Source organism: Agelaius tricolor, unplaced genomic scaffold (genome assembly GCF_023055355.1).
Source record: "Agelaius tricolor isolate 1412-34295 unplaced genomic scaffold, bAgeTri1.0.p SCAF_1, whole genome shotgun sequence".
Classification (NCBI taxonomy): domain Eukaryota; kingdom Metazoa; phylum Chordata; class Aves; order Passeriformes; family Icteridae; genus Agelaius; species Agelaius tricolor.
Genome location: NW_027269261.1, coordinates 1,467,558 through 1,480,588, shown reverse-complemented (window position 1 = coordinate 1,480,588; position 13,031 = coordinate 1,467,558).

Below are 13,031 nucleotides of genomic sequence, written 5' to 3'. Positions count from 1 at the left end.
TCTTTTTCAGTCACTATGAAAATATCCTTTGAAATAACAACCTTTAAGGTGAAAAAACATTTTTACTGCCCCAAGATGTGATTCTTAAGGGGTTTTTTTTCAGTTTTAAAGCTGACCAGAACTCATGCATGCTTTGGTCATTTGTGAGCCCTGGAAGGTTTCAGAGAGGTTCAGAACTATGGGATATACTGTCTTATCCCTGCCTCTAGAGGCTTGCTGCTGGGAGACTTCTGGGAGTTTCAGGGGCCTCCCCTGTGCCCTCACACAGGGTCCAAGCACTGCAGTACCAGGGCCTTGGAATTGTGGACAGTACAATTAAATCCAGTTGGCACTTCCCAGAGCCACAGAGCCTGGCCATGTCACAGCTGAGCAGCCTGAATAAAATCTGTGCTTCTCAGAGGACAGGGGACTTTGCTGTACAAGTACCAAAGCCTTAGCAGTGACTTTGTTTTTCTCCATGTCAGCCAGGAGCTGACCCATCCATTACCACAAAGGACACTTATTCAATGTTGGTGGAGAAGGAAGTGTACCACCTACTGAGTCACCCATGCCACATCCTAACACCTGGCTGTGCCCTTGCTGGGCTTCCACTTACACATGAATCTACCCTGAGTACAGATGTAGAAAAAGTCTACAATAAAACCTCAACCCACATGAGACTCTCCTGGATGGGAGAGTCTGTGATCTCCCAAAGTCCATGGACTTCCAGAAGAAAACCAAAATTCATCTGCTTTGCTTTTGTCCAATTTCAGGGGTAACAACTGTGAATGTCACATCTCAAAGCAAGGTATAAAATTAAATCTCCTTGAAATCAGAAACAAAATCATGGCTAAAATTTATGTTTTCTTTTCAATTGACTTCACAAAACTATGGCCAAATCTGGCAAGGTGTTAGAAGCCTAGTCTACTGCTTACCTTAACCACCTCTGGAAGTTCAACCAAATGATTATCATTCTCACAAGAATTTGGAACATAAAATAGAGGGGTTTTTTAAAGCTAAACTGCAGACATTTCTTACAAATTAAATTCTCGCCTGCTGGGCAATGAATCACTCGCCATCCACAGTACACCCCATAGTTGACAAACAAAGCAGTATTTGCCACCCTATTGCAAAACATGGTAGGGCTGTATTTTGGGAAATGATTCTTCACTAAATAAACATCACCCAGTGCAGCACAATGCTACAAGAGTCACACAAACATGATGCTACATCCTGTGGCTGGCTCTGAAACAAGCATGATCCAGTGCCACTCTTTTCCAGGGAACATCAGCTCACGGGTGGGCGCACTCGCCTTTGGTTTGCTCAGTCACACCACAACCCCTTGAACCCCAAGCTGAGGAGCTCAGCCCACAGGCAGAATGATCCAGCCCCCACCCTCCAGAGGCACTTTCTCCAAAATGCTGCCATGTGGCTTCTGAACAAAATCAGTGTTTACCTACCTAAAGCTGCGTGTCCTTCTGGATCTTCCACCTGAAGAAATGAGGCAGCTCCGTGCTTGAGCTCAGGTCCCAAAACCATAAATGTGAAGTATGAGGGAAGGAAGAAGTAAGCTCAGGAAGAGAAGGAGGAACGATATTTCTGTAATTAGCATCCTTTTGAAATATGACTAACTTGCCTCTTTTAAACTCATGTTTGCAATGTGTAATTTTGAAAAACTTTAAGTGCTGGAAGTATCTGCAACAGCTGTGCTTCTTCATATACAGGATATCAACAGCATCACCCAGGTTACACAGAGTATCAAGAGTATCACCCACACTGGTGCACCACTGCATCTGAGACAACACTGACAGCTCCAAAAGAAGAATCACCTCACTTCATATGGCAAATAAAATTGCTACTAATGCTTCACTGAAAATAAACTTAACTCCTCTGGGACACTCATTGAATTTCCCCATAACTTTCCAATTTTCTCACAGAATAATTATTTTTATTGTCACTCCGACAGCTGTATTCTGAAATATAAAAGTGACAAGTTAAATTATTTGTTCAATTGCACAGAGCTCACCTTCTCAAAGTGCTCAAGGCCAGGCTGGATGTGATCCTGAACAACCTGGTCTAGTGGAAGGTGTTCTTGCCCATGGTGTGAGGGGTGGGTTGAGATGATCTTTAAGGTCCTTCTCAACCTTTTTATGATTCTGCAGACCCTGCACGAGGAGCTCCTGCAAGGACCCAACCTTTCACTTCCAGCTCCTCTGACTTCCAGCTCCTCAACCCATTTGGAGCAGAGATATGTACAGGCACATTGCAAAAGGACAGAAAAATCACCTCACAGCCACCTTATTCTGCAAAAGGAACACCAGCATCCATTCCCACACAGAGATGAAATGAAAGTCTGCATCCTACATCAAACCCAAGAATGGCAAAGCAGAGTCTGGCAAGGAGGAAAAGGTGAGATTACTTGGCAAGTTTTGCCTGAGCCACAGCAGGAGCCTCCAGGGCTGCAGGCCGTGACTCTATGAGGCTGCTCATGAAATCCACCTTCTACCTGCTAAATCAAAACATAAAGACTACAGCTCTCCAATTTTGTTTGTAACAGGAATGAGCCACTTAAACATCACTTTTTTCTCTAGGTTACAGACTAACTTCAGTGTCTTTGGATGCAAAGCCAGAGCAGCCTGGCTTCAGGGGAACTACTTCGTGTTTCAGCCTGATGCTTCAGAGTGGATTCAAGTTGAGGGGATGAGGCTATCACGTCAGCAGCACTCTTGCTTAATGTTTTGAGTCACATATTGTGTTAGTCACAGGACACAGTAATTGTCTTTCCATCCTTTTTGCCTCACTGAGATGAATAACCTCTCTTATGGAGCAGGTTTTCATAGGTGCTTTTGATTAGAAACAAATGGGTCACCTTCCCAAAAAGCTACTGAGCAGATTAAAAACCCAACCAGAAGCCTCCACACACACACAAACACACACACATGACTCACAATGATCAAATAATCCTGCAGTAAAAAGAAAAGTGTTCCTATTCACTTGTAAAAGGAATGTGGGCTGTCTCAGTCCTGGGAGCTGCAGCTGCAGTCTGTGGAGCCTCAGTGTGCAAATCTCTGGGTACAGCCCCACATTCCCTGGATGCAAATCGCTCCAGCTCCATCAAGACCCCTCCACTTGCTCCCCTGCTGCCCAGTAAATCATACACAGGTTATCCTTCTCGTCCCACCTGGTTATTAATTCTTTTAACTAAAAAAAAATCCCCCAAACTGAGACCCTTTGCATGTGCAGCCTCCACACTGAAATAACCTCCACATTTTGGATTACAGCAATGAAAAGATGGGAGCAGCCGGACTTTGCTTCTGTCCTCAGGTCACTCTGCTGCAGTTTGGTGCCAGAGGGATCAGGAAAAAGGCTCCACACTCCAAGTGTGTTCTTGCTCTTCCCTTCCACTTCTGCAATATTAAGCCATCCAAAAAACCAGAGGAGGGCGAAAGTCCAATTTGCACAGAGTACCCCAAGCATCCCTAAGCAGGACACACTAGTACTCCTGGCACATCCCTTGCTTTTTAAATGATTTTTCAACTTTACAGTTCGGTGGTACAATAAAAACAGCTGCACAGGGTTGTCCTATATCCTTCCCTAATCTGTGCCTCCCTATTTGTGCCTTCCCTCCCTGCTGCTTGCTGGTGAGCAGCTCCTCGACCCCTTCTCCTCACAGCACACCATGGGTTTACAGGTGCTGGTGGGAAAATCTCACAAATAAACACGAAATGTTTCAAGAAGTTGCCTTTTTCCCCACATAACTTTTCTATAAAAAATCAGGCACCACATCCACACTGGTCCTAGGTCACCCCGCCATGTTTTACAGAGCCCCTGCACATGAGTATGCACTGCTTGCTCATTGCCTTGCATGTGTTTCTGCACCTCAGTCCAAATTTCCTGTGTTTTTCTCCTGTCCTGTTTTTGGGGAGGCTTTTCCTCACTATTTTCACCACAGAGGCTGGAGCCAGGTGGTGGAGCCAGCAACTAGATGGGCCCTCAGCACCCTGAGAGGAGGGGAAGCACCCCAAGATTCCTGCTGGGCTGGCAGCAGGGCTGAACCGAAACTCACCATTACTTCTTGAGAGGCTGAGATTTAAAAAATAAAAAAAAAAAAGTCTGGGGAAAAACTGGAATTTTTTTACACCCCAAGCACCTCCATCCCAAGCACCTCCATCCCAAGCCGCGGACACAAACCCACAACCGACGAAAGTGGCGGGGAGCGGGTCAAACATGGCGGCCCTCCCTGAGGGGAGCCCGCCAAAACCCTCACCGTGAGGGCAAAGCGCCGGGGCCTCATGGCTGCCTTGCCGCCCCCAAACCCCTGCCCACACACCTTCCCGTCAGTCCCAAAGACCCCTCCCCACCAGAAACGTCTTCGGATATTCGGAAACAACAACGGGGACATTCGACTGGCCTCGGGAAGGAGCGGAGCTGCACCGGCTGCATTTGCAATTGCACCGAGCTGCCGTGAGGAAAGGCGGGAAGCGGTTTCCCTCAGGGGCTGGAGGTAGCCGGAGGCAGCCCCGAGTAGACTTAGCCCAGGTTTTCCCTTTCCAGGGAAATAAATACTTGGTGTATTGCAGCACCATCTGCTGGTTCCTGTAGATGGGACACACGGGGATCTCCCAGCGGGGTGGAAAGGAATAGAGGAAAGTTGAGAGGGGGTTTTGAGTGGTTCCTTACTCCCAACGGGGTGGAAAGAATAGAAGAAAGTTGAGAGGGGGTTTTGAGTGGTTTCTTGCACGTGGGCTTTTCCTGAAGATGAAGGCATTGAGGTGGCTCTAAATAAGCAGTATAACAAACGCCTGCAGGGAGTCACCACCCAGAGAGAAAGTGGGTATATTAGACCCAAGTTTAGAGATTTTTTTTCTGAAGGAGTACAGTAGTCAAAATCCAGTTTTTCCCCTATTCCTCTGAAGCAGAGGGTGGTGAATCTGCAGAGTCCCTGGGGAAGCAATTTCTGAGGTCATGAACTGGCTGTGGGTGCTTCTATTTCTTCTGTATATCTAACTCGAGCTGCTTGCCCTTATTTCTTTATGTTTGCATTTCATGAAGCCCTAAACTTCTGTGGTCCTGTGCTGTGGAGGTCCTGTGCTGCCACCCACCCACAGCCACCATCACCTTGCTAAGCCCTTGCTGCCTTCCAGTGGTTCCTTTTTCCAGCCGGTTTCCTTCCTGGGCTTGATCCGTCCCAACACTGAAGTCATGTTGGTAAGCTTTATTGAAAGTTGTTCCTTGCTGCTAATTTACAGCCTGGTGAAGGCAAAAGGAAGAGGTTGGGACTTTTCCCCTTTCAGTGGTTGAGTTGAGATAATACAAATATGAAGAAATACATTACTTTGAAATTATGCTATATAGAGAGGAATGGCGCTCACCTCTTTTGCTTCTTTAAAATTCAAGTACAATACTAATTAAACAAAAGAAGACTGGTCCACTCTATGGAGTATTTGAAAAGAAAAAACACTTCCCTTTACAGGGCCCAGCAAATGTCCAAGGTTCAAACAAAGTACGAGGTGCTAACGAACGGAGTCTTGACAAACCTTGTTTTCCTGCACAGGGGCTCAGTACATAATGATTTCATTCAGCAGCTACTGTTCAAGCATGGAAAGTGTTGGTAAAGAAATCCCACAGAGATCAGACAACCATTTTCCTAACTTAAGCTTCCCCCTCCGCTCCTCCCCCATTTGCCTTTCGGGCCTCTGCCAGTCATAACATAAATATTCATCAGCTGATATTTGCAGTAGCTGTGAAGTTATGAATGAGGCCAAACGCCTTTCCCTCCTGCCCCATCTGCAAAATGGCAGCTCCTGGTCTTAGCTCATGGTCAAACGACACTTTCCGAAATCCCCAAAGTGCACTTGCAGGCTTTTCAAATTCATTCGGGCTTTTAATGCGCAAAGCAGAAATGCTGTCTACCTAATATTTACCCTGGGATTACTGAAAAAAAAAAAAATATATATATTACTTTGCTATGCTTTAAACTTTGCGATGCCTTGACGTAATAGACAGAAGTGTTGGCAGCTCAAAATGTTGGTTGGTTTATTTCAGGGGACATGACTGCTGCAGGTTTCCTTTCTGAATTGAATAGCAGACACTTGAACCATTTGTTGTGCAGAAAAGAGAAACGGCTTTTATTCTTAATGCTGGTTTCTTAACCACCTGGGTGCTGTCAGAAGGAGCCACATGCACTGGAAAACACTTTTAATAAGACTCCTTTAAGCCTGTCTTAAACCCTGGATCCTGAAAAATGGAATCCCCACTGACTGTCATACATGTTTTCTCTCTGCAGATTAGTGAGGGGCCGCTGCTTCAGAAATGTTCCATTTTTACAAAGCCTCGAATTATGCTCTCAAACCTACTGTGGGTCAGCAAGACAGCAAGATAGCTGATGTAGCTATACCAGAAAAGTCAAAACAGAGATGTCAAAGAAATAAGGTGGCAGAGTAGAGCTTTAATGAGTCTAATTCAGCAAGGTATCAACACTGGCTCATAGAGGATTAAAAATCCTAAATGCCCAGAGCCATTGGGAAGTCCTGGTGAAGAGACTCAGCCCCATTTGGGATCAGGAAACTGGAACACCTTTTTGTAGGTTGGGCTGCACAAATCAGTCATGCAAACTATCCTGTCTTGTCTTATTCTCATAGATTCAGCCATAAATTTAAAAAATTACCACCAAAAACATCACCTTCTTAAAGGAAGGTGATAGACTTAGGAAGTTTCAAAGATGTTGCAATCACCCCATTTCATTTTGGCCATGAAAAACCGGAACATTTCAATCAACAAGTCTCCAATATCTTTTAGCCAAAATAGAGGATATCTTCTTAAAAAAAATCGTATTGCATTTAAGGACTACAAAGTACAATTTACCACATCCCTTACGAACATTCCAACACTCATAATCCTTGTGGCTAAAAAAAAAAATGCTTTGTTTTAAATACCTTCAACTTTTAGCCACAGCACCCTGTATGTTCTTTTTTGAGATGAAAGAGCCTCAAAATCATCTCACTTGCACCTCCAAACCAAGACAAAGTACTCACTCCATCTTTTTACTGATCTGTGTACACTTCTTGGAATATTTGCAATGGCAAAGACTGCAGAGGTGTTGGGTCCTGCATGGCATAAAGGTTTCACCTCTGGGAAATCAGACACAGGTTCACCACCAGGACATAAGTGAACTCCAAAAAGTAATGGTCAGGGCAGGAAAAGTTATAAGGCAGATGTTGAATACACACCTTAGCGTGGCTCCTCTGCTCCCACATACAACTGGGAGCTGCTTGGGCTGTGCACATTACACACATTACACATGAGATCAACAGGCAGCCCCTTAGCCAGACACATGTGCAAAGTTTTGTTGCACAGATGTAAATCACATGCTGGAATGGACTTAGGATCATGCTTTCCCATGTATTGATATTTCTACTAATAGACATATTGCTTTTCCTGTGTTAATAACCAAAAAGCTTCTCAGAGGCAACAAAAATCCTCCAAGGTAAATTATCCAGTGCATAAATTCAGAATGGAATGATTGTGCTACAACCACATCTCTAGAAATCATGGCAGCAGCCACAGTGTTGGCTGAGACACACTTTATGTTGCAGCCAAAATCTTTGCTCATCATGTAGTTCTGAAGATTTCCAAACACATCAGTAAACAGCAACACAGATTAATAAAAGAGCTAGGGGGCTGGATGTGCTCTACAGTTCCTTGTTCTTTGGATATGCTCTGTATCCTCTAGGATAACTTGACAATATGGTCCCATACATATCAGAGCAATAATGGAAAAAGGATTGAGAATCAAAAGGAATCATTTTCTTTATCTTTTTATCTTTATGGTAAAAGGGCCTTTCTGCAATAGATCAAAAGTATGGTTTTATACTTGCAGAGGGGACATGTACACCCAAACCCAACACACTTGAAACAGATAAAAACAGAGCACACAGATGGTTGAACTGTCTGGGGTGATGCTCATTAGCATGCCAGCGAATTATTTCGCTCGGGTGTGGTTTTGTAGTCTGTTATGCAGCAGTTGCAAACCTACACATAATTACTTGCAAGTGTCAGTCCCTAGACTAACAGGAGAAGGACTGTCAATGATGCCAGGAGGTCTTCCCAGTTCTCTGGCACCACAGAATACCCAGAACATAAACTGGAGCTGGAGCTATCAGAGATGTCTCAGCCTGCTAGCAGGGAGCACACAAAAAGCAAAGGTTGGGAGACCAAATCTGTTTAAGGTGTAGTTTATGGATAAATAACACAGAGAGTAAAGTACAGATATCATAATCTATTTGGGTTATTTGTATATTAAAGTGTGCATGTCATGTACTGGGACTGTTCATCTTTCCATTCACAAAAGATGGATTGAGTGAAGTTCTGAGCAACCTGGTCTAGTGGAAGATGCCCCTGCCCATGGCAGGAAGGTAGGAAGTAGATGAGCTTTAAGGTGTCTTTAAACCCAAGCCATTCTATGATTCTGTGATTCAGCACCAACTCTGTAACAGAGCAAGTTTGTCTGGGAAATACCAGCAGCATTTAGAAGGTCACTGCACAGGCCTTGCCAAACTAAGAACAATCACAACAGCGGCCTTGACACAGAACTCGCTGCTTTCCTCCAGCTGTGGCCTCAAAATTCCTGATAAAAGCAACCATCAAGCACCTCACATGACAGCTGCAAGTCCCACCAATTCAAATACTATGAATTTGATGGGATTCCAAAAGTTCCAGTGAAAGGTATGAAAACGTTGGTGTCTCTTGGGAAGGTAGGGAGAACTGAGCCTGTAGGTTCACTTGAAGGTCTTTGCCAGTCTCCTCTTTAGATTCCTTATCATGGATGGTGTATGGAAACCAGGGACTGGGTTTCTGTGCCACAAGACTCAGTGCTTTCTCTGCTGACATAAAGTGCTCCTGAAGCACCACAGGCTACCAAAGCCCCACCTAAGCAGGTCCTTTGTCCCATCTAGCTAAACTTCATCTTTAATCCTGGGTAGGGGGCTCTTGAAAATCAAAATGAGCTCTTACCTTCTCACCAAAACACCCCAGCAACACCCACACCTGTCCATACTTCATGTCCAACTCTTTCCAAAGGACAAAGGCTCTGCCCAGAAATCTCACCCATCCTTCTCCTCCCAGGTTCCCTGTGCCATCCCATCCGAGGACGTCACCGCTGTGGGCACGGCAGAAAACATGCAGCATGCAGTGAGGTGCAGTGCCACAGCCCCCAGTCCTGCAGCCATGCATTAGGAGCTCTGGAACAAACTCTCCAGCAGGCAGTAAGGAAATGAGGTGGATTAGTGCCAGCTCTTACTCTTTAATTGCAGATATATTCTGTTGGTCACAGTGTCAGGAAAGCACAAGTTCCCTTTTCCTAAAATACATTTCTCTGTTTGTAACTCTTTCAAAGAGCTTGCCAGTGGAGTTTCTTTTATGAAGGGCACTTCTTTAGTTCTTCCAGGTTCTTGGGTAGAGACATAAGCTTGCCAAAAGGAATTTATACCAAATTCAGTAATTTTTGCTGCTCTTAACTACCTAATGGGAAGGCTGCAGACATGCCAGTCAATTTGCACTAAAATTATAAGAGAGACCCCCAGCTACACTCTTCAATGTCTCTCTTCGGTAGAATATGTGTACAGACCCAGAGGAAGGAAGCCTAGATATGGAAGATGATCCAGCTGTTTGAATTCCCATCTCTGATCAGCGTTCAGGTCTCATCTGTTAGGAAGATTGTTCATCTCACACCCATGCTAGGTGTCTGGGTCTGGTAACAGAACATGCTGAACAAATTTGCTGACCATAGAGTAAAGATGTGCACAACACCCATCCTGAATTTCTGTAACCGCTGAGTTTATGCCATGTCACCTTATTGAAGGGTCTTCACACCTTCCTTTGAAGTCTTGGTGACTATTCTCAAAAATGAGACTCACCTCATATGAAATAAACCTTATGGTGAATACCTGCTTTGCAGGAACCTTTTTAATGACAACAAAGTGTTTAAAATCCACTCCCTTCAGTTCTCCTAAACCACCTCTGCTCTGTTTGCCTATGGACCTTCCCCATGGTTGCTGGGTATTTGTGGTGTGTGTTGTCCACCCCAGAGTCACCTGCCTTAGGGAGAACAGCAAATTAAGGGAGTGGAAGGGAAAGTTAAGGGACTTAGCTGGGCAAATCAGTTTATTTCTTTCCCCATTTCAGAGGGAGACTTTCTCTACCTCTGCCTGCCAGTTTACCCTTCTGACTCTGTTGAGCAGAGACTGCTGCCTGCAGAAAAGCATCTCTGCAGAGCACAATGCTGCCTTGCTCTTGACTGGAACCTAGAGCTGCTGCTGTCATAAAGTAATAACCAATATTAATCACTGTCAGTCTGGTTATATGGATGTCTTCCCTTTGGCTGAATATGCATCTGTATGCATCTCCCAGCCTTCCACACCACAGAGGTGCCAGCTGATTACTCAGTGTGGATAATTACCTGAGCACCCTGCAGGCCTGTGACAGAGTATTGATGCTCTCAGGGCAGTCCTATCAGGGTGCTCTCAGGCACAATTCATCCTGCCCACCTGAAATGAGCCACCTTAGGAGCTGGGAATCCCTAAGGGAGAATCAGATCTTGGAAGTTCCCCTGGGACAGCCCCTGGGTGCCCCTTTGCAGAGCCCCAGGTCCTGGGGAAACGCAGGGCTGCCCTCAGGGGTGTTCTTACGTTGGCACATAACCCATGTACCTATGCAAAGGAAGAAGCTGAGCTACAGCACGAAGGCATTTTGCATCTGGAGGACGTGTTCTCGATGCAGCAAAACATCTTTGTTATGGATGTAACATATGTGGTACTCTTCCTCTGTTTGGCAGGAGATAAGAAAAACAGAAGCAATGCAAAAATGAAAACAAAATGGAGCATATAAGCATCGTGAAACAATTACAATGCTGCATCTCATTAGGATCTAAATCTGGGATTGCCAATCTTGTTTTAAGACCAGTTTTGTTCAACACCCAGTGACAGAATTTAAAAGCTGACATATCTTGCTGTAATGTGGGCTGCAGTCACAGCTGGTGTAAATCAGAGTAAACTAATGAAGTCAATGGAGCTTCTCTGATTTACACTAGCTGAGGTTATGGCTCAATAAGGTTAGGCTTGCTTTCTAGGAGTGTTCAAGGCAGCCAACTTCTGTGTGTCCTGTGATGAAGTGGTTATTTATAATGGCCTTCAGTGTGGTTTGGAGCCAAATTTCCACATCAAAAGTAGCTTTATAAGAGATATCCTTACAGTGAGGTTCAGTGCAAAATCATGACTTCAGAAGCCAGCTTTCCTCATGCACTCAAGTATTTGATTTCAGCCTGAAAACCATTTGAGAAGCCAAGAAAAGCAGAGCCATTCCTGCCTACTTCCCCAGCTCTGCTTCATCTTTGAGTCGCCTGCATATCCAGCAGGCCCCGACCTACACTGCCCATTTATCAAGGCGAGTTACTCTAAGTGTCTGTTTATTTATGTTCAGAAATTCCCAGTAAGACAGACAAGCTTCATGCTCAACCTGAAAAATTGGGGAATGGGCGTGGAGTTCTTACCAGTTCCAGACCTATTGGTTTGACTTGGCCCCTAGAGCAAATAAAACACAATAACATGTCCCGGAGTCACAGCAAGAGGTGGAGGTCACAAGAAAACAGATCACGTCTTTCACAGCTCCTCAGCTTCACTGCACTGAGTTATGGCTCCTATTATTTACTTACTGGATTCTCCACCCTGTGTGCACGCTCCAAACATTCAAAAAGCAGCAGGTCTCTGCTTCAAAGGACTGACAGGCAAGAGAGAGAGAGAGGAAAATCTGTCCTGAAGCTACAGTAACCTCCTCCTCAGTTTGATCTGAAAGGTCAGATGTTCTCACAGCCCTCAGCTGACTCCTGCCATGTGCTGAGCCAGCCTACAGTCCTGCACCTCTGTGCTCTCCTCTGCTGAGTTAAACTGCTGAGATTCTCCTGGCAAAGCTGTTCCCAGCACAGCCAAACTTGCTCGAGGTGGGCTTTTCCAGAAGGATATTGGTTTTTTTCTTAGGAGAACCTGCTCCCTGCATGTCCAGCCTTGGTCTGTCAGCTGTCCAGAAAACATCACAGGCTCTTTCACTGACCTTGCCACTTTGAAACAGATTGATTTCTTTAGAACTTAGTGCTAAAAATGCATGTCTTGATCTGAGCTGTTGAGATCCCAAAACAGGGCTGAAGCCTCTCCGAACCTCCTGAGTAGTTTCTGCATCTCCTGTGGAGAGTGCTGCCTTCTTCTACACACTCTTCAGTGGGTTTAATCCTCCAGGAGCTCACTGGAGACAACTTTGTGGCAATGCTTCCAAAAAGGGAAACTTCTGCACTGCCAGCAGCAGAGAGCTCCACACACGGACTGAACGTGAAACACCAGCGCGCAAGAGCCTGCCTCACATCTGAACCTCTTGGGAAGTACCACGTTCTCCTAAAAAGCACAGGATCATCCCCCTCTTTCATACCCTCAGGTTTTGCTTTTGGTCTCTTCTCTCTTCACAAAACATGTGATAAATATTTGCTCATTAAGAACTGCAATCTTCTTCTCCAGGGATGTTCCTGGTCCCTCTTGGCAGATGGTGGCAGAGCCCCATTCAGTCACTGATCATTCACCAGCCTCCCAAACCAGTTGGGATTTTTCTCAGTACCCAGCACACCAGCTGAGTGCTGTCTTTGTGGGTACTGAAATACCACTCACTGTTCTCCCCTTATTAGGTTTTTTAGGTTTTGTTCTGTGTAGATATTTTTACCTTGTATTTGTGACTTAATATGGAGCCCAAGTGAAGCCAGAAAATAATTTCACTATTAAACCCATCATGTGTGTCATTTGACATTTGGGTAGGCAGTTCCACTAAAGCATCATAAATGCAAAACATTTCTGCTCCTCTCTACTCCTGTGCCTTGATCAAAGGACTGTGACTAATTGTTCCTAAAAGTTTGTTGGGTTCACTTGTTACTTAAGACAAATAATTTTCTACTTACATATTTCACAGAGATGTATTGGTTTTTTGTTACATTACTTACGTTCTCCTCAGAAACACTCTCA